Here is a 25,643-nt window from a genome sequence, read left to right on the forward strand (position 1 = left end):
GGCGATAATTTCCTGAGACAACACCAAGTTTCTTACATCTTAGTGCCCACTGTTCTAGGCACCCAACAGAAACAGCCCAGGAACTGCACTGTAATGCTTGTTTCTAAAGCTGGTATTTCAAGCACTCACAGTTTCACTGCATAGCTTAAAGAGCTCTTTTCTGATGCAATATTTTTTGTTGGTAGTTTGGTTTTGTTTGTTTTTTAAGACTGTTCCACAACACAGCTTTAGTGACCTCTTTCAAAAGAGCATGAAGGTGTGTCCATGCTCACCTGGTGGTACTAGTTTGTCATCAATCCTTCCTTAGTATATTACGAAAGTCATGAAGCGAGCTGGGGAAACAGCATCATCCTGTGCTCTCCTAGGCAATGTTGCAGCACACTAAAAATAGCTGTTGCTTTCCACTCCAGAGATAGAAGCTTCCTGAGAAAAGGCATTTCTATACTAAGGGTATACACACGATACACAGTGCTCTGATATATCACCACTTGTCCATATGTAAAGTGAATAGATTTGTAATATTTTCCCAAGCTAAAAGCTATTCCAGCCACACAACTAGTACACTTCTAGTAAACACTCTTCAGCCTTTCCTCCCACCCCAGCTTGAGCAGTGGTTTTTTTAATTCTATCTCCACAAGATAGGTGCTGCCAAAGCAGCTTCATGTTTCTGCTATTTTTTTTTTAAATACAAGAAAGCGAAAAACATTTCAGGAGAAATTTTGGAACCTCTTTGGATTTATTTTTTTTTTTTAAACAAAACATATTTTGTTTAAATAGAAGCAAACAACAAGTTTTTAGTCTCAGCTCTCACATACAAATCTGGACCATTCCCCATTTAGCCAGAAAAACTGAATCAATCTATTTCTGAACAGCTTTCGCATTAGGACTGAAAGTGCTCTCTGTGCATAGCAGAGGGTTTCAGGAATTGAGTGTGAACAGCGGCTAAATAAGAGGGAATATTTAGCCAATTCTTAAACTACTTATACACAAATTTTGTTCCCACATACTATCTCACACCACAAGAATGTCTAAAACTTCGCAAGACAATCTCAACTAGACGCAGGCTTATGCAAAGAAAACAAGTTACAGCTCCAGTCCCACAACAACAGATGAAACAGAACTTACTCTGAGCAAGGATAGGTAAAGCATGAAGGTCCCTCACTCAGAAGGGGGCAGAAACCAGACAGATGCTGCCTGACAAAGGGAGGGGATCCACTGAATCAAGGGATGGAAGAAGTAACCACAAAAGTTTAAAATATAAATCTAGAACTATGAACCAGCTATAGATAACAAGCAGCTGAGAACTGGAAGAAAGTTGCTACTGAGCACAGGAGCAAAGCTATGGCACAGCTTTCTTGAAAGTTCTGACAATTTTGCATTAAACTTCTGCTAATATGTTATTTGGCCACTGTGCAAAAGTATGTTTACGATATGTTGCTCACAGTAGTAACATATTTGGCAATTGCAGTAAGTCACTCCTGCCCCATGCTCCTAGGAATCCCAGGAGATGAGCAGTGCTGGCTCCGCCTTACTGCATGGCCAGTCTCCCAGCAGCGCAAGAAATGCCACCAGGAACAAATAGCTCCTCACCTCATCTCTACTGCCTGCTAAGGCAGTGTGACAGGCCAGTGCTTTGCCTGTTCTAATTCAGGAAAAAGGTGTTTGAAGAGCTTCGCTCAGCACAGCCAGCATTCTGTGAACAGCAGCAGAGCTCTAATTAACAGCACATATTTCATCTCCGCAAACTGTTTTAAAAGAAATCTAAAACTACACGAATACTCCAAGTTTAATCCATAAGGCAAAGAGCTGAATCACAGACTCTGACAAGGCAGTCCCTGGAAAGCAGCTATATCATACACTCCGCTTCTTGTTCCAGGAGCATCCCAGGTCCAACATGCTCTATATGCAGATAAGCTGAAAGGAGCATGCCAGTTTCAAACACCCACGAGGAAAGTTCAAATCTGGAGTCTAATTAACTTCACAAATCTCCCTCACCTCTAACATGGGAAACTTGAAATGAAATCGGGCAGTCTCTCTCTGTATTCCTGCCAGACATCTGGATTCCAGACAGTGGTATTTCCCCTAAGCCCTTCCTCAGAGTCCAGACTGCAGTCAGGAACAAGCAAGGATGCCAGCTGACCTAGGCTGGAGGACTGCCCACCCTCCCAGGTCACTTTGGAGCCAGGTGGTTCTCTTAGGACAGCTGTCTTCCAAGAGAAGACCTGTCCTGTCACGTGAAAGGAGCTCTAGCATCACTTCACAACAGAGCAAGACTGATGCCTGAAACAGCCCCAGCCTAGTTGCTCCAGCAACTGGAAGTGCATGGGATCACAGGCCTATTTTACTCCCTGTGGAGTAACTTGCCCTTAACTACAGTCTTATTCCAGTGATAACCATAAGCTTTGTGTGGGGCTGTCTGTACATTCACGCTTCCTTCTCCATTAGCACAGCATCTCATGTAGTTTGTTCCCAAGGGTGAAGAAATATTGCCAAGAGACCCTCATTTATGCATGCCCTTCTGACTACACATGAGTCCCCCTATTCCAACAGGGCTTTGGTTTGCCCCTTTACATGGATTTACACTTCCAGGTTTCTTTATTCCCTTAGGGAAGTATATTTTGGCTTAGCCCAAAAGCTTAGAATGAGAACCCCATGCAATTTCCACTGTATCTTTGAGAACATAGTCATCATTGGCTTCAAATTTGAAGTATTCCAAGTAAAATGGCCGGGTCTGAAAAGGCATGGGAAAAAGACAAGCTCAACCCAACAAACTGATAAGAGACTCCTGGACTATTCCCAACTCACCCGATGCAGAAGCTGCCTTCATCTGCATTACATATTTCTGGAGAACAAATGCCGCTGAGTTACTACACAGGGCACAGGAGTCTTTCATACCATGCAGTCTGCAATGACTCTTCAGTGGCAGAAACATAAGCTTTCTCAGAAGACCAAAACATCCACTAATTCAAGTAAGGGTGACAACACAGATCCCCTTGAGTTCAACTGATACGCTTAGAGCAGAGGCAGTTTCAGCAAAGATGACAGACATTAGTATATTTAGGCTAACAGCAAAAGTATCTAAGATGGAAACATAAGCAGCTTTCATAGAGATTAATTTAACAGGAAAACCAACAGGAAATGCCAGCCTCATGAAGTTTAACCATGACAAGTGCAAGGTCCTACATCTGGGCCAGAGCAATCCCAGGCACAGCTACAGGTTGGGTAGAGAAGAGATTCTGAGCAGCCCTGCGGAGAAGGACTTGGGGGTGTTGGTTGATGAGAAACTTAACATAACCTAGCTTCAGTGTGCACTCACAGCCCAGAAAGCCAGCCATATCCTGGGCTTCATCAAAAGGAGCATGACCAGCAGCTCAAAGGAGGTGATCCTGCCCCTCTGCTCTCATGAAAACACGAGGATGATCAGGGGACTGGAGCACCTCTCGTATGAAGACAGGCTGAGAAAGTTGGGGGTGTTCAGCCTGGAGAAGAGAAGGCTGCGTGGAGACCTCATAGCAGCCTTCCAGTATCTGAAGGGGGCCTATAGGGATGCTGGGGAGGGACTCTTCATTAGGGACTGTAGTGACAGGACAAGGGGTAATGGGTTAAAACTTAAACAGGGGAAGTTTAGAGTGGATATAAGGAAGAAGTTCTTTACTGTGAGGGTGGTGAGGCACTGGAATGAGTTGGCCAGAGAAGTTGTGAATGCTCCATCCCTGGCAGTTTTCAAGGCCAGGTTGGACAGAGCCTTTGGGTGAGATGGTTTAGTGGGAGGTGTCCCTGCCCATGGCAGGGGGGTTGGAACTAGATGATCTTAAGGTCCTTTCCAACCCTAACTATTCTATGATTCTATAAATGGAAGGTTTTGCTGTTGCTTGGGAAGAGGAAAAAGAACAAAGAGGGATGCAGGAAAAAGATATACTTCAGATAAGCATCATCCTTCAGCTCAATGAAGTTTTCCAGTTGGGTAGAAAAAGCTCTTCTATCTCTCAGGCAAGCTGTGTTCTGCACATAATTGGATGCAGAGGTGAGACACAAACACAGCAGTTCTGAACACCAAGAATATCTGTCCTTCAAAACCATCAAGGCAGTCTTACCATCAGATACCAGTGCCCTCCACCTACACAGACCCCCCACTAGTATTTCATCACATTGCAACTAAATCCATGAAAGGCCAGCCGGAATCCTTGTTCAAGAAGACACTGTGCAAAAGCTGCTGTGAACATTGCAGCAAGAGAAAAAAACATACTAGCACACCCGTTCTCAATGAAGTAGCACAGTCCGTGACACTTCTAGTAACTAGTAGAATTAACTAGTTCTTACTGGAGAGGAAGGAAGACACTGAACTTCGTAAAAAAATTCCACTTCCTATTTGTCAGGCTGCCCTTAAACTATCCCATGTTCCCAAGAAACCTGCAACCTCAAAAAGAAAGTTTAAGCACCCCTACTCCTAATACCAATTCAGGAAGGGATTCGGTACTATTCACTTGAATAGCATTCAGTCAGTCAGGGAAACTGAAACAGTAACATATGTGAAACAGCTTGAGTCTTGAGGATGTGAACTATACAGAATTAGTTAACAGAATTTTTCTTTAAACCCACACACTCACCATAACATTCATTTAGTAAATCTGAATAAGAGCTATATTCAATAGCAACACAGTCTGCGTGTGAACATTTTGTGAAGAGAAGGACTAAATTCCATGAATCAATAATTTGTTTCAATTGTCCCAGTTCTGTTTACTATCTACACTGTATTTGATGTGTCTTATAAATGCCGGACATCCCCTATTTTAAATCTCTATATAATGCTCTGAGTGAACAAGGCCTGTCTACTTCAATTTCAAAAGAGAATTAAGCATCTCCAGAAGTGTCTTTGAGGCTAAGCTGGACCTTATTAGCTCTGTTGTCAGAAGCTCAGAAACAAAAATAACATCACCTAAATTTGAGACAAGATGACCTTCATTCAATATATCTCATATTTTACAAAACAACAGTATTTGTATCATGTTGGTATCATATATAGTATAGTAGTTAACATTAGTGGAATCATGAAAAATAATTGTTATTACCATTACAACGTCAATATGTTGATTTTTAGTACTGACAGTGATGCTTGAAATATCTACTGTTTACAACATCTGTTCTAGTTAAAGAGATTTGGTAAAATTTGCTAATCAACTGCAACCACTTCCCACCCATAAAACTGATGCAAAGAAGGGAAAAAACAGTTAGTGGGATCCAAAGACAAACACTTTTACTTATAACTCTTTACAGAGAAATCCCTCTCTCTCCATATGGTTTTTTCTTGGCTCTTAATCATCTTTTCATTGGCTTCCAGCTGGCTGTCTCACTATCATCTAGCAATATCACTAGCAAGACCAACTTGTTATGCCAAAGTCAAGCACAGAAAGATAAGAGCTGCAAAGTAGCAAGATGCAGCAACCTTTAATAGGGGCAAACGCAGCATAAATGATGCATGGCAGGGTCACTTCACTTGCCTCAGCAGAGCAACCACTGCTGCATTCCCAAAGCACAGCAGCAGATCTGCGCTTGCACTTTCTAGTAGTGGGAGTGAAAAACTACTACAATTGAAGCTACAGAGAAATTCTGCAGGCAGAAGTGTAATTACCTGAGTGGGAATTCTGGCAGAAAACCCAAACCTCTTTCCCTCCTTAAATAGAAAGAAATACTGTGCAGTCACCATGGAGAGATTACGTACAGCTTTTGGATCACATGCAGCACTGAAATACAACACACACACAGAAGAGCCAGCCATGGATCTGGTTTAGCAAAGCACAACTGACAGTCTATTCTCCATTGGCTACAGCCACCCAGTCAGTGTGGCTCTCCTTCTTGCCATTTTTCCTTTCCCCATCTTACAAATATTAAGCTCTACGTCAAATCTCAGCCCCCACATAAAAGACCAGCTCTGCAAGCTGTTTAGCCTATCTGGGATGTACCTAGAACCTAACATGGAAGACCCAGAGATGAAAACCCTGACAAATTCATCCACTACCATCCAAGTAATTTTTCAAATTGGGAATAGAAGAAAACCCCAGAGAAAGAAACATCATATAGTGCCTGTCTGTGAAAGTCTACTTGGATTATCCAAGCAGCCAGTCTTGGAAGTGCAGCAGCTCTTGCATGGTCTGTACGGGCTTAAACTTCAGTCGCAGAATTTCTCAGTTTTGGTCCAAGACCTCTGGTTTCCAATCACCTTATGCAGCTAAACCCACCTCCTCCTGTCTCCTCCATACTCCCTCCCTCTGCCCACTTCACAACCCAGCTCATTTTGTCTTCTGCCTCCAGGAGCCTCCAGACTCAGCCTCCGCTGTAGCCCCCCATCTCCTGGGGTGGATTTTTCCCCTCCCAACACATCTCTAGCAGGTACTTTTCCCCTCAGTTCTGCAGCAACACACCAGGGGAGAGTCACCAGAGCATAGGGAAGATGAGCACCCCTTTTCCCCCTTCACACACAGTATGTGCTGGAGTTTTCCAGAGTCCTTTTGGCTTCAAACTCTCCCCCAGATGGTAACTTGTGATCACTAATATTCAAGGCACTTCCAGTATAGCTGCCCAACTATTCATTTCTATTTTCAAAGAGAAATACTGCTGCTCAGAGCCCCTGAAAAATCCACCCTGATGCTTTCTATTGTTTGAAGTGGGTAGGAATGTTGTCAGACTAAAAGTGTCAGAAATTTGCCTCTCTCCAAATCAGCCAAGCTTTGTTTTGCTAATAACTTCAGCCAGCCTCCAAGCCTCAGGAGAGTGCTTTTTATCTGCATTCATGTCGAGCTGATGATGCTACATGGGAATCCTTCACTTACCGAGACCAACAAAGTGTTGCTGTGTATCAGGAATGCCATTCCACAGATAGTCCTTTTCTCACCTCTTTGCAGTAGCTCTCTAATCTAGCAGCATAAATAAGAGATAGCTGATAAGGTTGTAGGCGGAGAGATGTCCTGTCTCCCATTCAGTTTTCCTAATCATCCTGCAAGCCAAACAGCTTCAGATTTGGGAGTTTTGAAAACAACTCTCCTCATTTAAAAATATACATACATTTCAATTTCCTCTACAGAACACCACCAATATAGAAACAGCTGTTTATGATTTTGCAGTGATTTTCCCCTGGCATGCACATCCCTGTGACTGGCTTTTATTTTCATTCTCACAAGGCAAGGCAGAATGAGACCTGCACTTCTTTCCCCTTCCCACCATTACTAGCAGGGTGGATTTTTCTAACAGATCCTTTTTTTTCCTCCAGTTTCAATGTTGTGCTTCACATACGCTCTGTTCTCTGGGCTTTCTTAACGGGAAACATCCTATAGTTGTATTTATGAAGTATTATCCTCTATTTTTCGAACATCCTGGTGTTTTGACTGTAGCAAAACTTGCTCATTTTTAACTTTATAATTGATGAAAAGCTGCTAAAATGAGAGGAAGATTTTTCTCTCGTCAATCAGCATCAGCATGAGAGCAGTCTGCTCATGAAAGCCTGTAGCTCTGATTGTTCAAAACATATTGTTCACCATGTCAGTTTAATCTTGTGCTTAAGATATTAAAATATCAGGCTCTAATGTACAAATCCTGTTGAGATCCACAAAGGTTCTTTTCATAAGAACGAATGAGGGCCATTGTTACATCCTGTGTACTCCTATTTCTTCACACTATCACTTATCTTTCTTTTTATTTGCCAGTAATTGGTTTGTAAAGCATAAATCATAAAGCTTACCTGGGTTTTGATTATGCTACAGCCTATGGCTTTATATTTAATAAATTTTTCTTACTTTGATAACTGACACTGAGTTTCCATTTTATCACCTTATCTGCATTTGAAGGAATAAATAAAAATCCTTTTTTGTAAGGATTAAAATTTCACCTCTTACAATCAAATTTTAGAACTGCACCATCACAGCAAGTGTTTAATCAGAAATGCAAACAAGCAGCTCAGCCTGTACATCATGTTCCGCCATACATCAAGAAGCAATCACATTTCAGCATTATCACATACAACCTGCAAACATCTGCTAAAGAGAGAAAAAAAAAAAGAACAGCAACAACAACCACCAACCCACACAGTAGAAGGTTATTTGACTTGCATTCTGCGTGAATTCAAACTGGACACAAAAATCAGGGCCCTGTCAATTACGGGTGAAAAAAAAGAACATTTCTCTGAGGACACTTGTTTCTCAAGAGACAGTGGATGCACATTTTAGAGTTCCTTGCAGCTCCTGGATATGAGTGCAGGTAGATACAGTCATATACATGACTTCTGAGCTGGGTAGCAGTGCTAGCTACAACTTGGAAGGCATACAGTAAGCTTAAGACAATGCTTTACACAGTCAAATAAGGCACCCTGAGGCAGGGAAGACCACTTTTCATCTAACAGCCATGCAAATGAGTTTCTGCAGCTTTCCAACCAGAACAGCTGAGGGTTGGACTGAAGACAAGAGGAACATGTAGGGCTGCCTGCAACCACCCATCCAGAGTAATCTCTGAGGCAGCAGTCACTCTGCCTCAGTGTTGGGGTTCATTTGATTCTGAAAGTCCACCAGCCTTACTGTGTAAAAGACCAATTTATTTCTTCTAGCAGCTGATGATCTCAGCACAAGTGATCCAAGACATGATCTTCAACTGACAGCACTGCCTTAACATTTCTCTGCCACCTTTTATAACAACCTCCTGGAACTGTAAACCACAGCTGTTTTTTTCTTCTTTTAAATTTCCTACAGAGATCTTCTAGGGATGTAAACAGACTCAAACAGTAATCAAGACATTGTACAATGATCTCAAAGGATGCTTAAAAGATTTTTCCCTAGCTACAGACTGTCCCTGACTCCTGATGACATGTCCTCCCATATAAAAGCTTGCCTTGCTGCTTGGAATTCCAGATTCGGGGCTCATCTTTTCTAATAGCTAATGGTGCTGACAAATACTTAAGAAATCTAACCAGAGACTGAAATGTGGATTTTCTGTGACAATATCTTGTTAATGAAAAAAAATAAAATAAAATAAAAAAATGAAGGAAAAAAAGCTGGAGGTTCACAAACACCCCAAATGACCTGTGCAGATTTGCTGGTTTTAAACAAACATCCCAGCTGTGCAAAAGAAATACATTCCCTCTCAAACTCAGAGGAAGGTGCTTGGACAGAGACAATGATGTCTGTATGCCAAGACATATGAAGAAAACCTTATGTGATGTTATTTATTGTAGCAACAGGCCCTGGCAACAGTTAAGACTCTGGTGATAACGGATAACCAAGCTTCCAAGGAAGAGGCTATGGTATTTCCACTCCCTGGACTTGCAGCAAGCAGAAGCATATGGTCACAATTTCACCATGGGCTGCAGTATTTCTAATGAGGCTGCTGTCATACAGCTGTCTTCTGAGGAGCTACAGAACAACCAGGAAGCCAAAAGCCAGGTACTGACTTCTTCCCAACAGACTCTGTTTATTAAAAGATGTCCTAGCACAAGTGCACAATGACATATACAATCATAGAATAGTTAAGGTTGGAAAGGACCTTAAGATCATCTAGTTCCAGCCCCCCTGCCATGGGCAGGGACATCTCCCACTAAACCATCTCACCCAAGGCTCTGTCCAACCTGGCCTTGAACACCGCCAGGGATGAAGTTTGCTGAGTTGTGTTTAGGCTTGAGCCAACTCACACAGAAGAGATAAGAATATATCTAGGCTCTAGTCCTGCCTTCTTTGGAGGTTTAAAGCTGTTGTTTAGAAGGTGCACACCTTACCAAGCACCAATTTAAAGCTCAGTTTTAAATTTCTAACCAACGATCCACATACAGAAAGCACTTAAAGTACTGAAACAATACTCCAATATTCAACTGGGTTATAGACACATTTAGGCTTAAGGTCATTGCTTCCTTTCCAAAGTGTTCCAAGAGATCTTTCCTCACCATTGTTATCCACTTGTGACAGAACATGGATAAGTATCAGGAACACTTTTGTCTTCCACTTCACTTTGAACCTGCCAGTTTTATTCTAGATACCACCTCAAATGTTTAGAAGCTCAAGGAGCTTCTCATTCGTTTCTTCCACTTCACTCTGAACCTGCCAGTTTTATTCTAGATACCACCTCAAATGTTTAGAAGCCCAAGGAGCTTCTCATTTGTTTATTCATTTCCTTGTAGACTAAGAATGACAGCATTGGTGGAACAGAGACTATCCCAACACAGGATAGGGCAGCTTGGCCAACGGGCACTTCAAAGGATAGAGCCAGACCTGAAGACCAGACCAGTGAGGGGACTACCCTGAGGAACTGCCTTAAAGATTTACATCATCTCAGAAAAGCAGCAATGCACAAAGCACAGGTAAACAATAGTTGAAGTTCATATCAGCTCCACAAATGGAGACGTAGGAGGAAATAATCTGGCAACTCTATTGCTACAACCAACACATCCAAAAACAAGTCATACTGCAGCAGCACAAGGACTGAGCTCTTACCACTGGTTTAAAGCCATGCAATAGTAGCAGACAGTATTTCCTAGCTGATGATTATGTTCTGCAGCATGACTCAACCCTACCAGAATAGGCAGGAGGGTAGATACTTTTCTTGGCAGATGCCTGGAACAGACCAAGAGAACAAACTCAGCCTTGCCTTCAGGGGTAGCCCTCTCTAAGTGCGATTACAGCACACTGGGAGGATGCATCGCCCACGCGGGGGCTCTCAGTCTCATGCTACAAGTCAAGTTTTTACAACATAACAGTCAATACAGTGACCCTGACTAGCATCAGGAACAGTAAATAAATACCACGTTTCTCCTTAACTTTGCAACCAAAAGTTGCAGGGCCAATTACCATATAGAGAAAACCGTAAAAACTCCAGAAATCATCATGATGATAAGCAAAGGTCTGCTAAGAATTTTTATTTTCCCCTTTAGGAACTAGCAAACACTTAAACCCAAACTTCTCTGCCTTAGGATACTGCTGTAGTAAGTATCCTAATGGAAAAGCAGCACTATCTTTGGAACATTTAAACCCTCTAATTTTGTAGTTTAACTCTTTTATTTTTCAAGTGCTAGGAACAGCTTACATTTCACAAACACACTAAATGAAAAATTTCCAGTGCTTGTTTACTCTTTGTAATAAACAAGGGTTGTAATAAAATATTTCAAATTAAACACAAAAACAACAATTACTCATGTTTGCTATTCATTAAAGAGGACTTAACTCCCAATGCCACAGAAGGACATGATGAAAGGATTTCATTTCATATTGAGCAGTTATTTACTTGCTCTGAAATGGTGTTTCATCTAATTTCAAGCTCCTTTTCCTCCCACTTGCTAAAAGGATAACTTCACAGGAGATTTCTAAACAGAAAAAGTTTTTGAAATCATGCTTCAATCTTCTGTTTCAAGAGAAAAACAAAACCTATACCATATCAAGCTATTGCAAATAATTTTTTCTGCTGGATTAATAGACTAGTAAACCAGTGCAAATTCACATCACTTGTCAATGTTGCCCACTCATCATGCTTTTATTTATTATTTTTTTTTGCCAAGCTATGTTTTGCTGTATACTGGCTTCTGACATTTAAGTCTTCTGACTGACAGCTGAATCCTAGTGTGTTTTTAGTGACTGTCTCAGTTGTTTTAGGACAGATAATGGAGTCAGCTTCTACAAGGTGGTAGATGTTATGTATTTTGTTTTACAACTAAAATATAAGCCAACATTGTCATATTCACTCTGCTTACAAAGAGTGGCAGATGTCAAATAACTGCAATTTTGATTCGGTCCAAGCATTCTTCATACAAAAGCTCTAACTTCTGTCAATAGAGGTTGGGCAGATGGTAGAACTGTCAACTGAGGGTTGAAAAACCTGATGGGTCTTGGCAATAAAGTTGTTCTTTGTTTATTCATGTCTAATATGTGGAAATTAAACAGCAACTCAGAAGGGTTATCAAAATAATTTGATTTTTAGTCTCAAAAACTGTTTATAAATATATAATTAAGTGTTGGAATGCTTATGGTCAGACGGAAATGTAGTAATGCTGTAACAAAAAACAAACCACAAAAGCATATGAAAGTTTGGGTTCATTTAACAGAATGATCATAGTGATCTTTACAAGATGGCCCTTTAGTAGCTTGTGCTATCCTATCTCAGCCTGGCTTTCTCTGACAAGATCACAGAAGCCTTGAGAACTTGAACTGTAAAGACCTCCCTACATGGAGCTCCCACATCCTCTGTGGGAACATCTTCAAAAATTGACTTCACAGGCCTTCAGCATATGCTTCCCTATTTCCTGAATATGCCCCTCTGGGTGTAATAGACTAGAGTGAGAAAATGAACTAGGTGCCTGCACCATTCTTCAAGCCACTAAAAAGCTTACTGCAAATTTTAAGCAGTGAAGAGAGACTTGAGCAAGCCTTCTCCACTGGACATTCTCAGTGTGTAGCCTCTTAAATAAAAACTCTGGCACTGGAAACACATCACAAAGCTCTGTTTGAATGCCAGGTGCTCTACAAGTTTTAAGGTTTCCATCTTTTAAAGATGCATTGTCCATCAGTGAGTTCATCAGTAAATCATGGCCCTTACAGGAAACAGAGAGGCAAAAACCATCATTCTTGAAGATGTGAGGATCCAGGGAATAATCAAGACCCAAAGTACCACTGCCAGGACTGGAGAAGTGCAAGAAAACAAGGTAAATGTCACTATATGGGACAGGACCCCTGTTACAGCTCTGCCCCTGCTGTGAGCACCCCAAGATTCAGTTTCTGAACATGCAGAGCATCCAAGCATATCCCCTCTAAGACTAGAAGCAAGTTGTTACACAAAGAACTGCGTTATGGGGACGCTAATACAAAAGAAGCTGGCAGCAGTTTTCAGTTGTTTACAGCTCCTGGGCTTGTTTCAAATGGGGACAAAGGAGGCAGCAACAGTACTAAAAACTTGCTCTTTTAAAAGCTCACTGGAAGTTGCATGCCACAAACTTAGAAACAAGTCCATGAAACAAGAAGAAACACTGCTGTTAGCTTATAATGAAACTTAAAACCTAAGACCTCAGAAATCCTAAGTATTTGCACTTCTGAGAAATCTACAATTCACATTTAATCTCAGACTAAAAAATTACAAAATGGATTTAAAAAAAAAATTACAGAACTAGTGTTTGAGAAAGAAGCTACTCTCCATCTTCTTTTAATTCTGAATGATAACCTGAGGCTTAGTTTGTCTTCCAAACTCAAGGTTATTCTTTTGTTGTGAAGCGTTGTGTTATGATCAGATGTCTCTTCCAGATAGGAATTTGAGGGAGGGAGAAGGTCTGCAGGGAGTGTGTAAGAAGTTCAACACATTTATGGATATGTTGTCCAAAGCATGTCCAAAGCATGATCACTGCTTGAACACAAGAACAACTCAAGCGTAAACCAAGAATAATTTTTGGTAGCTTTGTCACTTGAGACAAGCCATTCACATATCTCTAACCTCAGCCACTTACATTACTGAAGATTAAACAGAAAAATTTGTATGAAGGGCTAAACAAGCAAGTGCCACCTTACAGTCCGGCCACTGGTGCTGCATGATACATTTCCAGCACTTTGGAAAATGGGGATTGAGGGTCTCCGAGTACAGCTTTTCCACAGCTTTAACTTACTTCCCTCTGACAGATTTTTGATATCTGAGAGGATTATCTCCTTCGTGGCTAAATTTAGGTAACATACTGCAGGCACGGTTTTGTATCTTTCCCCCTTCATAAAATAGGCAAGTATCTGTTCTTTTTTTTCCTCCTGTATTAAAAAAGCTGTCTGGTATTAAATTACACATACTCTTTTATTGACAGAAACTCAGTCTGTGCTATTTCTCCTTGGAGAATTTCCATCTTCCCAGTATGAGGAAGGCACTTCTTTTTTTCCCCTTTTTAAAATCAGTACAGCTTTTAAAAATGAACCTCATACTTTTCACTAACAAAGCCAACTTTTCCAAGTGGTATTTTACATTTGAGCTGGGCCTGCTTCTGGGTAACCTACAAGTGAAAACTTAAATCTGTCACTAGCTGTTAACTATTAGGTCTACCTTAGTAGCAATAGAAAACTTGGCCTGTGCTACCTCCTGTAAGAATAGTTTATTCCATTAGAGCTCAAATCCAGCAGATTAACTATGAATAGAGAGACTAAACTGAACAGAGACACACTAGAAAAGATTTATCACCCAGACATGTTCCAAATTACAACATGCAGCTCTGGATTTTGGGCATTAACACATGCGTAAATTCACATCTGAAATTTTGGAACTGACCAGGAATAGGCATGAATAGCTTTATTCTAAACTCTGGTCTAGCACTAACTTCAATGAAGAAATGAGCTCACAGACGTCACATCACCATGAAAGGCAAGTACAACCAAGTTTGAGATTATTTTTACAATAATATTTCAGACAGATATCCGCACAAGAGCTTTCCTTTCATGAGTATAGCTCTGTCTGTGTAAGTATCTGCACCCCTTAAGCCATGACGGCATTACCTGTCTTCCCTGGATTTCCTGCCATTGTCAACACTGTGAAACAGCTATGCTGGAGGCCTTTAGTCTTCTGACCATCCCTCACTTTCTACTGAAAAAGTGGACTCCTAGCAGTACATGTTAAGATACCTTGCTATACCTGCTTCCAAGTGTTACTGCCTTAAAGAAGCAGTACTTTTCAGAACAACATTTTATGGTTCTAGCATAATAAAGCTAAGGAAGAGCCATACATGCCACAGGATAAACCATCCCCTCCAATTTTAACAGTGGCCCTTACTAAAAATGCCAGCAAAGCCAGAGCTTCCACCTAAGATTACACAGAATCACGGAAGATCTCAAATTGGGAGGGACACATAAGGATTATGAAGTCCAGCTCCCTGCTCCTCAGAGGGCTACCTAAAACTAAACCACATGACTAAAAGCATCATTCAGATGCTCCTTGAACTCTGACAGGCTTGGTGCCATGACTGTTTCCCTGAGGAGTCTGTTCCAGTGACTGATGTCTCAGTGAAGAATTGTTTCCAAATGTCAAAAAAATCATAACTGATGTTAAATATGAAAGTGTTTAATCCTCACCCCTCAAGAGTTACATTGAGCTCTTGAGGGTGCTTATTTAATTAATAAACACCCCTACTCCCAAGAAGTGGCAGGAGTTGAATTATAGGTAGCACTGAACACTTCAGTTCACTAGTGAACCAGCAGCTATAGTGTATCTGCGGGTACCTATTTTCAAAGCCTAGCTTTAAAGGCACTCGTATGTGTGCAAGGGCAAGCAAAAGGACCAAAACCTGTAGTTTTAAACTGTCTATGGGAATTTTATCCACTTCTGAGTTACCATTTACAAGGGATGCACACAGATTATTATTTTAGCATTTCTATTGCTGTCAACTTTCAGTGTGGGTTCGTCAAAGCTATGAGGACTCCTGACCTCCAAAAATTGTTTAGCCCAAAGGTAAGTTCTTTTCTCAGTTTATATAGACAAAGAACAACCTGGAAAGCAACCTGCTTGCTGAATATTCTCTTTAGTTTGGACATATTGGGAAGAATCTTCCATTAATCTCTTCTCATGCAGTCCACAGTTTATCTTGAATAAGGAATGACATGCTCAGTACGCAACACCTCTCCACTTCAGGCTTTCGCTAGAATGGCCTTTGTCATTAGGTAGAAGAGTTTTTCTTTCTTTTTCCCCTACTGAAAACGTCTTTTGTTTCATTTTTATGATGACTGAACATTGCTTTGTTCAGATTTTTGTGTCATCTGCATTCAAAATGTCTCCTTTGTATATCAGTTTTCTTCTTACTGATTCATGCTCCACCTTCATCTCACTAAATGAATCATCTTCTATACTATTTGCAGCACTTAACACTGCTGGCAGTGAGGCCTGACTTCTAGAGTTATTTATGGCAATAAAAGTCTGGAGAGGAGATAACTCAGGAAACTTATAACAGGATAGGGATTATTTCAACCCTAGGTCTTTGGTGTGGGTTTATCACTGCTAGAACGGTTTATCATACGGAAACCAGCAGAATTCAGCCTCCTGGCTGATCACCACATCTTTCCAGAAGTAAGTTCTACCCTCAGCAGCAGAGCTCTAAGACTGAGCTGCTAACTTGTATGCAGCAGAGGCCAGCAGTATTATGGTTACAAAGCCCTAACAAAACCATTCTTAGATCTCTTCAGTAGTAAAAGTAACTTCCCTAAATAATTACGGCTTCATTACCAAATCCCCACATCTGCTGGGTGTACAGCAACGCTGCAAGCATACAGACAGATCTCTCAGCAGAACAGGAGAATTCTCAGTGTAGCCAACGCTCACTCACAGAAAGCACTCAGGCTATTAGCACTTCATTATTTCTAGGCTTTCGTTGGTAGAGTCCATCACCTCCAAGTATTAAAAAAAAAAAAAAAAAAAAGCAGAAGGCAATCAGCAAAGTGCTACCCCAACATCAAAATATACTTTGCTGAAAGCTTTTAATATCTGTACAGAGACACCTGGAAAAGACACTGAAGAAACCACCAGCTAGGCTGGAAAAGAAAATCACTTGGAAACAAGGAAGTAGGTGATTCTACAATGAAGGACATGAAAATTCTGCTGAAAGCAAGATAAAAAAATTCAGGTCATTAGTTCTGCTGTGTATTATCCACTACTCACTTTATCACCAAACCCCTCTATTTTCTATAAATCAAGCAAACGCAGGCAGTTAATAAACAACCTGCTACCAAAACCTAATTAGTGACAACACAGTGGGTCCTACATTCATCTCCAAGATGTTAGAGGTCCAGGTTTATTTTTGCTGAAAGCCTGAGATATTACTCTAAACATATGCATAAGAGGCAATTTCTGGGTAAGTCTTGTTTTCCCTATAGCAAAAGATGCATCTTCCACAGATGCCAGTGTAAATTGACTAAATTCAGTGCTGACTGGAATAACATCCTGATCACATTTGGGTAGAAAGACAGAAAGAACTGCTGCACGTGTTTGACACATACCTACTTCCCTCATTACACAGCATCGCTGGTTTTGTTGTTTTCTTCTAGGCTAGGGAAGAGGAATTGAAGAAAATGCCACACGACATCACATATTTTTGCAGTAACTGCCCACCAAACTACAGGGAAACAGACTGAAACTGACTGCCCAAGTTTCGAAAGTCAAGGAAATACAGACATCCCCCTCAGCCCTCACCTTTAGATGGTAAACCAGGGATACTGCTGAAGGAAACAACTGCAGTAGAAGCCACAAACAATTATACCGAGAACTCTGTCATTGTGTCTGATAACTTACAGCTGCATCGATGAAAGAATTTGGATCTAAGCTGTCTTGCAAAAATGAAGAAATCCTCTGCTCCCTACAGCTGTCTTTATTGGAGTGTAAGTGATTTACCATGAGGCACAGCTGAGTCTCACTGCTACCTGTATCACCTGGAAAAACTGTATCAAGCCTTAATTACTGCAGACCAATTGAAAGTAAAAGAACAAATGAGTCAGGAAGAAGCAAATTAGTAACTAGTCAGTCACTAAGTTTGAGCACATACAAGTTATCATGATTCTATCAGATTTACTATTATTATTATTAGATTTAGCTCAATTCTTGGATGGCTCCATGAAAATATTCCCTTCCCCTAGGGAACAGGGGGTTTTGGAAAGACACATGGGAAGACACAAAACAAGGAGTGTATAAAGGAGAAAGGGGTGACCATCAGGGCTTTGGACCAGTAGAACATGATGAGACCCTAAGAATAAGAACAAAGACTAACTTATCATGCCAAGCAAGTGGCAAAGAGGTGACAGCTTCATGTAATAAGGTGACAACAGGCCCCAAGAACATCTATTTCATAAGCATTGAGCATAAAAAGGAAGGATAGAACAAGTACTGAAATTACAGTGAAGAAAATAGCTAATGGGCTGAGATATACAAAGCACAGGGGAATTGTCCACAAGGAAGGAGATAGCTGCTTCTATTGCAGAGTGATGTGTTTGGCCAGTCTTTTGATTTTGGAATCCCCAAAGCCCTACCTCCAGTGTGCACACAACCTTTACTACAGCCAGCTCTTCAACAGGCAAAGCAATTGTGCCATTCTCACTCTCCCTGCTACTGGCCCTGCTACCCCCTTCTGGTCCATCCCTAAACACATCCATCACCACTTCCATTTGGACTACTGCTTCTACCCACTGCCCACCCTCATCAATCCAATGCCACACTCACCTCTGGTCCTACCCTGGCTTTTTATTTTCTTATCTCCAGCTACAAGTGACACATTGTTCCTTTCCACCTTCCAAGCCAAGTAAACTCAGTGGCAGCATAGGACCACTATTCTTTTAAATCACAGACCAAATACTACAAAACAGATGAAAAAGAAGCCCTTATTTTTACAGTCTCATAGTAACTTTCCCTATCACTTCAATAAGAAAAAAGTTTTCCTGCTTTTTCTTATTTTGCCAGACTTGTACTAAATCACTAAGGAGAGGAGCAAGAGCTCATTTCATTTCCTGAGCAGCTGGGATCCCACTTGAGGACCTGAATAAGGCAGTCCACCAGGAAGAACCTCTTCTACATCAGCTCCAGGCCTAGCCAGAACAGCAGGTTTTGTGGGAAGGAGAAAGACCCACAGGAAAAAGATTAAAAAAAAAAATAAAATATATGAAATGGAGAAACCTTACTCAGCTAATTCAAAATTATCCACAACCTGACATTCTCACACCACAGTTAACCCAGGCTGTTCACTAATTTTGGCCTGTTAGGTACTCCAAGGCAAGGCTACCTGGCCAGGCTTGGAATACAAGCTGGGGGGTGTGTTTGCATACAGACTGTTCCACCAAGTTAGAGTAATTGGGCAGCCCTTGCAGTGAAGTTACTCAAGTACTAATAGCCTCCCAGTGTCTTCCCACAGTTTCAGAAGGACAAACGACAGTCTGTCTGCAGCAAATGCCATTTCTTCCACTATTTCCTGGGTGAGGAATTTAGCTCCCTGAACAACAAAGCCCAGTGAGATCCTACATTACAGAAAGAGGAGCACAGCATCAGGCAAGGTGCCTTTTTGTAATACGAACACTCATGTGCTTTCTTCTGTCTGGCTCATCAATGTCTCAGATGTAATTGTTAGTCTCTCAAATCAAGTTTGCAGCAAAGATACCCTGAAAAAAGCAAGAAACGAGGGCCTTTGCAAATGGCATTACTAATTGCAGTCTACTTAGAAAGACTTCCTAGAATCAAAGATTTGAGATGAAGCTGTGGCACTGCATCGTTCAAATTCTGAGCTGAAAAGTGATGCTGTTTACCTTGTCAGCTCTACCCTGGGAGGACACAGCCTTGTTTCAGAAGTGAAACACTCAATTCTGCCTTCTGAACATATCTGAGAGTTTAAACCCAGAGCAGGTGTTTTTCCATGTCCACCTCAGGGGGTAGGGTGGGTATGAAAGGGAGGTAGCCTGGTATAGGCTTTATCAAGGGATTGTTACGTTGTCTGGCTGACCCTGTTAGGCCAGCAGGAATAACATTCTGAGTCTTTCTAGGATGCCTGTTGGAAGAGGCTGAACACTGTATAAGCAGTGGAAGTCAATCTCAGGAAAAATGCATGGGTTTTATCTTATACAATGTTCACAACAACTTTAATTATTGCCTCTGTTAGGAGGATCTGCTGAAACCCACAATTTCATGGGCTTTGGCAAAATAAGTTTCTGGAGCCTTTTCCTGCACTAGAAGATACAAACTCATGGTTAGGCACACAGATTAAATCTTTCCTGAACTTGGAAATAATTTAAAAATAAAGATCAGATCTCTCTGCTGAGTTAACTAATGTCTGTATTACTAACAAGAGAAGCAATTAAAGCCTGCATTACTGAATTGTCTATTTGTCTGAACACTGATCTAAGCCTCACTGAAAACTGTCCATGTCTCTACTGTCTTCAGTGGATGCTGGCCTTGTCTCTTGATGTATAAGAGAATGGCAAAGTAGGGAGAACAAAACTATGTTTCCAAGCAAAGGAACAACCTGCTCTTTTGACAGAGTTCAGAGGAACAGTACGAAATTACACTGTGATATAGGTGACCAGTGCAAGGCTCCTAGCCATGGCTAACTGCTTGTACAAAAAGCAGGGCAGTGAAGTAGGTGTCTGCTTTCAAAAAGCCTTCAAGTATTTAATGTTATTCTGTTTGATTGCTAGGTCTCTTACCACAGTTCAGCAGTGCCAGTGACCAAACTCTACTGACTTGTATCACAGCCACATTTGCACTAATCCCTGTCCCTTGACAGATCTGAAAAAGGCAACAGGTAGGCAGTAGTAGGAGCTGGCAGCACCATAGCAACTATGTAAGGGAGCACTAAGCTCCCACCTGCTTTCTGCTTGCTATGAATGGAGGGAAAGGTACACACAAGCCTCCTCAAACACTTAGAACCATCATGGACCTATTTCCATAGGAGTGGTTTGTCTGAATTTGCTCCTTGGAGTTTTGCCAGAGGGCAGCCACTTTCTGAAACTGAATTTGAACTGGCTGAGCAACCAGGTGAACAGAGCCAAAGCTACAGCCATTTGAGTGTGACAAGCATTGGGATCACTGCTGCTCAGGTTATCTGCAAGCTAGAGGATTCCTACCTTTGTCATTCAGGGACTTCTCATCCTTTGTTCTAAACTCCAGGGAAGTGGCCACAGCACCAAACCTGTCAGAGTTCAAGGAATGTCTGGACGATGCTCTTCATCATATGGCTTAGTTGTAGGCAGTCCTGCAAGGAGCAGGGAGTTGACTTGATGATCGTTATGAGTCCCTTCCAATTTGAGGTAATTCTATGATTTGATGCCTTTGTGAGAGGCTGTGAGCCCTTGCCTCAGGTAATATGTGGGGTGAGGCCTTTTGAAGCCTCCTGCTCACATGATTAAGAAATGGTCAGTGTACAGTGCTATAACACCTAGTTGAACTCTGCTGAGCTTGGGGCTCTCTGCAACTTGCCTGCTGCTCCTGCCTTTCCCTGCCACAGGGATTTTCTCTGGTGTTTTGCCGGAGTTCCAGCATGAAACATGCAAGGCCTGTGCACTGGCACTCATTCTGGTGAGCCATTATACACAGGTTGGTGGCCTCACCAGGCCCCATCTCTCTCGGGTGCAATTCATTCAGCTATTCCCAGGCACAGCTTCTCCATCCTCAATCCCCCGAGCCCCAGGCTCTTCCTGGTCCCGCAGGGCACCTTCTCTCTCGCCTGCCGGGTGTAGCTCCGGGCAACCGGCAATCCCTGGCAGACACCCCCGACCTGCCGCAGCAGCGGCCGAGCGCAGTCCTGGCCCGGGAGCAGCAGCGAGCTCTGGGCCCGGCCTCGGCTGACCCTTCTCCTTCACCCCAGCAGGTGTCACCCTGACCCGAGGAACGCACTGCTCCATCCCCCCGGTCCCGGGCTCCTCCCGGGTTCTCCTCAGGCTTCCTCTTCAGGTCTTCCCCCGCCCCAGGTACCCCCGGCCCGTGGCGGGGGTCACCGGCCGCTCCAGGCTCCAGGGGTTGGGCCGCAAGATCCGGCTCTCCTGCTCCGACACTGCCGGGAGGGGTGGGGGGTGAAGTGTTTATTTCCGCCCATGTATTTCCAGGAGTTTTTGAACTGGAAGGGAGAATATACCGTGCATGCAATATTTATGTCATCGTCTCTTTAGTGACAGTTTCCTAAGATACTTAGCTAAAAGCAAGATGAGAACAACTATTCGTTCATGCTGTCACTAGGAAGAAAACAAGGGGAAAAAAATAGAGTTCCAGGAACACAGACAAGTTAAAGGGAAGGAAGATTATTGTCGTGGTTTAAACCCAGTCAGGTAACTCGTTCACTCACTCCCCCCTTTCTTTCCCTCCCCCTACTCCCGGAGGGACAGAGAGGAGAATCGAAAAGAACGCAACTCCCACGGGCTGAGATAAGAACAGTTTAGTAACTAAGGTATAACACAAATCACTACTGCTACCACCAATAATAACAATGATAAAGGAAATAACAAGGGAAGAGAATACAACACCTCGCCACCAGCCGACCAATAACTCACACCCCCCCCCCCCCAGCCCAACCAAGCTCTGACCAATACCTCCTCCAACCCTGCAGTCTCCCAGCCCTTCCAGCTAACTCCCAGTTACATCCTGGGCATGACGTGCTGTGGTATGGAATACTTCTTTGGTCAGTTTGGGTCAGGTGTCCTGTCTCTGCTTCCTCCCGGCTTCCCCTCCTCCCTGGCAGAGCATGAGGCTCACAAAGTCCTTGGCCAAACCAAAACATCATTGTTATCAGCTCTGTTCCCAGGCCGAAAGTCAAAACACAGCACTGCACCAGCTACCAAGAAGGAGAAAAATGACTGCTACTGATGAACCCAGGACAATTATGCATATCCTATCAGTTTGCTTTTTCTCTTACTACAAAGATAACTCTGCCGTGGGAAGCAATAGCAGCCAACTCCTCGCCTCCTGTATATTATATATTGTTCTATACAGAACACTAAAGGGATCACAAAATCACAGAATCAGAATGGTTTGCATTGGAAGGGACCTTAAAGACTATTTGGTTCCAACCCCCTGCCATGGGCAGGGACACCTTCCATTGGACCAGGTTGCTCCATGCCCCATCCAGCCTGGCCTTAAACATTGCCAGGGATGGGGCAGCCACAACAGCTTCTCTGGGGTACCTGTGCCAGGGCCTCACCACCCTGACAGGGAAGCACTTCTTCCTAATATCTAATCTGTATCTCCTCTCTGTCAGTTTAAAGCCATTCCCCCTTGTCCTGTCACTACAGGCCTTTGTAAAATGTCCCTCTCTAGATTTCCTGTAGGTCCTCTTTAGACACTGGAAGGCTGCTCTCAGGTCTTCCTGGAGCCTTCTCCAGCCTGAGCAACCAAAACTCTCTCAGCCTGTCTCCATAGCAGAGGTGCTCCAGATCATGTTGGGGGTACAACTGTGCTACACAGTGGGATGCTTTGGTATCAATTCAGTAAGCTTAATGCCAAGAAGGGCCAGGGTCATCTGACCTCCTAAATTTTCAGAACATTTAATTATGGAGTGTAGTACTAAGGGTACAGAGGGATCTTAAATGATAAAACTGAATCAGGGGTCTTCAACCTCCCTTTTGTTTTCCTACATTAATTTTACATTTCAAAACAACTCAGCTGCTTTTCAACTGCTGTCAGAAATGCTGGCTTCCTTTGAGGAGCCAATGAGTTCTTATTTCAGGCAGCACATCAAGAGAAATCATTATTTCTTTTCCCAGCATAGGATCAGCAAGTACTGAAAAAGACTTCAGTAACTGTATAAGCAACTGCTGAAGAAATCCCACTTGGTAGAAGACTGCCAGGTCTAATGTGCAAGGGAAAGTTTGAGAGCAGACATAGGGAGAGGGCTGGATTAATGAGGAGGGAGAGCTTGATATTGGGATACTTCAGAACAGAAAAATCTCTTCTGTGCAACCCCTCCCAGACCGGCAGTAACAAGAATATTTCCTTCCTCCTCTTGGAAAAAACAAAACAACACAACACAAAACAAACCACAAATCATTTGATACAACAAAGAGGCAATTTTTACAAAGTAAAACCAGTACCAATCACACACAGCAGGGATTCAATTTAGTACAGTGAATTCCCTCTCTTTTCTTTTGTCTTCCAGATTAGGAAAGCCCAGGATAAAGAGATCTTGTCAGGGATATCAATGGAGCTCTCCTGCCAAGATACCAAGATACCAAGATACAGTACATAAGCTCTGGTCACAGCCTTTCCTTAGCATGAAGCAGCCAGCTCTGGAGATGTGTTTCCGGCTGACACTATCTAGGGGAGGGTGAGGACAGAGCAGAGTTAAAATGTCCTACCTGAGTGTGTGACCTCTGTGTGCCCTCACTCACAACCACCCCATTAACCTTTTTGCCTGGGATTTTATTCTGTGGAGTGATTTGTTCTGAAATAAAGACCTGACTGATATATAAATTGCAGAATAAATTTTACCTCTACCAGCACTTTCACACTCCACTGATACTCTGTTTTATATTGTTCCTTCTGGGTTTTGTGCTTAACAGGCCATCTCTTAATATTTGAGCATCTTCAGCAGGTGCTCAGTCTTTCCTTCCTCTCTGGCAGTTTTAGCAAAAGTGGTTTGGTTTGGAGGACAGGAAAGTGGGAGAAAGAAAATGAATACGGTAAATGTAAACAATTTCAGAAAAAGATTTACAAAGCACCAGGAAAATTTTCTCTCCTCCAAGTGACAGTATTTAGTGTACTGTGACACTATGTAGTGCCTGGCTACTATAGTATGCTGATATGACTGTTTCCATTATTTTGAGCCTATTTATATTCTGGAAGATACTAACACCAGCTAGTGATAACAGAAGTTGATGATTATTGGCAATGGCTCTGAGAGCTGCTTAGACTAGAGTCACATTTAAAAATCAAATGAGGAAGATCCAGGTGCAGAATTGCAAACTGTAGAAAGTCCTGCTAGACACTAAAAACTTCCTTCTGAAGTTGTACTCTCACCTAGCTGTGAGACCTATTGTCTTTCCTGTTACACTTCCTGGATGCCTAGAGAGAAAAACATAAGCTATTACAGTTGGAGTTACAGAGCCAAAGTTCTCAGGCTGGTACCATAAATGATCAAAATTCTCAGTAACACACCATTTTACCCTGTGACTTCTTCTATACTGGGAAATTAAACATGTCAAGAGGTCAAGAGGTATGGGGTGCCAGCATCCATCCTATCCTATTAAATGGTCCTTGATCCAGAATATCTTCTGAATTGTACCTGGGAGCTGCCTGGGAAAGTGTTAGCTGGCCAATGTAAATGGATGAATGCCAGAATCATAGTTCATACGAATCAACAGTTCATAGAATCATAGAATCACAGAATGGTTTGCGTTGGAAGGGACCTTAAAGACTATTTGGTTCCAGCCTCCTGCCATGGGCAGGGACACCTTTCACTAGACCAGGTTGCTCAGTGCCCCATCCAACCTTGCCTTGAACACTTCCAGGCACAGGGCAGCCACAAAAATGTTCTGATAATTGAACTTACTACAATTTTGTTTATATTCAAACCTTCCTTGATGCTGTTGAAATTACTAGAGTGGACACAGCCTGTCTGAAATGATGTTTTTCTCACCTTTCTGACCAGCATAATATACCATCTTCTATCCTCTATATTATGTGCCTTTGATTATACTGCCAAAATACTTACTTATCCCATAATTTGAAACTTACCTGGTAGAAATTAGTTATTTTAGTTAATAAATGCTCATATTAAATACAAAATTCATTAAACTGTACCCAGTCTGCTTGACAAAAATACCATGGTTTTATCATAATGGCCTCCAGCGATCAGTAAGTCTCATGCTTTACATATTCCTTTTCCTGAGTTCCTGGAAGATCACCCCTTTGCAAAGGCAGTTCAGCCATTCTTTGGGAACACTTGGTCGACAGTAAGTAATTACAAGTCGAGAGGTAATAAAAGAGAAGCCAGTAAAAAAAAGAATTTCTAATAGATAGCACTCATGAGCTAGGAAGTCAGTAGACTACAAGTGCTCTCCAGTGATTAAGCTGCTCCTTGGCATATCCATGCTTCTAGGATATCAGCCTTCAGAAGAAAAAGATACTAGTGTTCCCATAGGATACTGAACACAAGCACTAGATGGAGCAGCGGGCAAACTTCTGGACTCCTTCCCTGTTTATCTTCAATCCATGAAGCT

The 25,643-nt window shown here is 42.2% G+C and overlaps 1 pseudogene; it reads left to right on the forward strand.

Moving 5' to 3' along the window:
* Positions 1–9,338: 9,338 nt before the first annotated feature.
* On the forward strand, positions 9,339–17,283 carry LOC130607300 (uncharacterized; annotated as a pseudogene).
* Positions 17,284–25,643: the final 8,360 nt, after the last annotated feature.

Source organism: Pezoporus wallicus, unplaced genomic scaffold (assembly GCF_028554395.1).
Source record: "Pezoporus wallicus isolate ANWC-B61680 ecotype Strahan unplaced genomic scaffold, APGP_CSIRO_Pwel_v1 contig_5485, whole genome shotgun sequence".
Classification (NCBI taxonomy): domain Eukaryota; kingdom Metazoa; phylum Chordata; class Aves; order Psittaciformes; family Psittacidae; genus Pezoporus; species Pezoporus wallicus.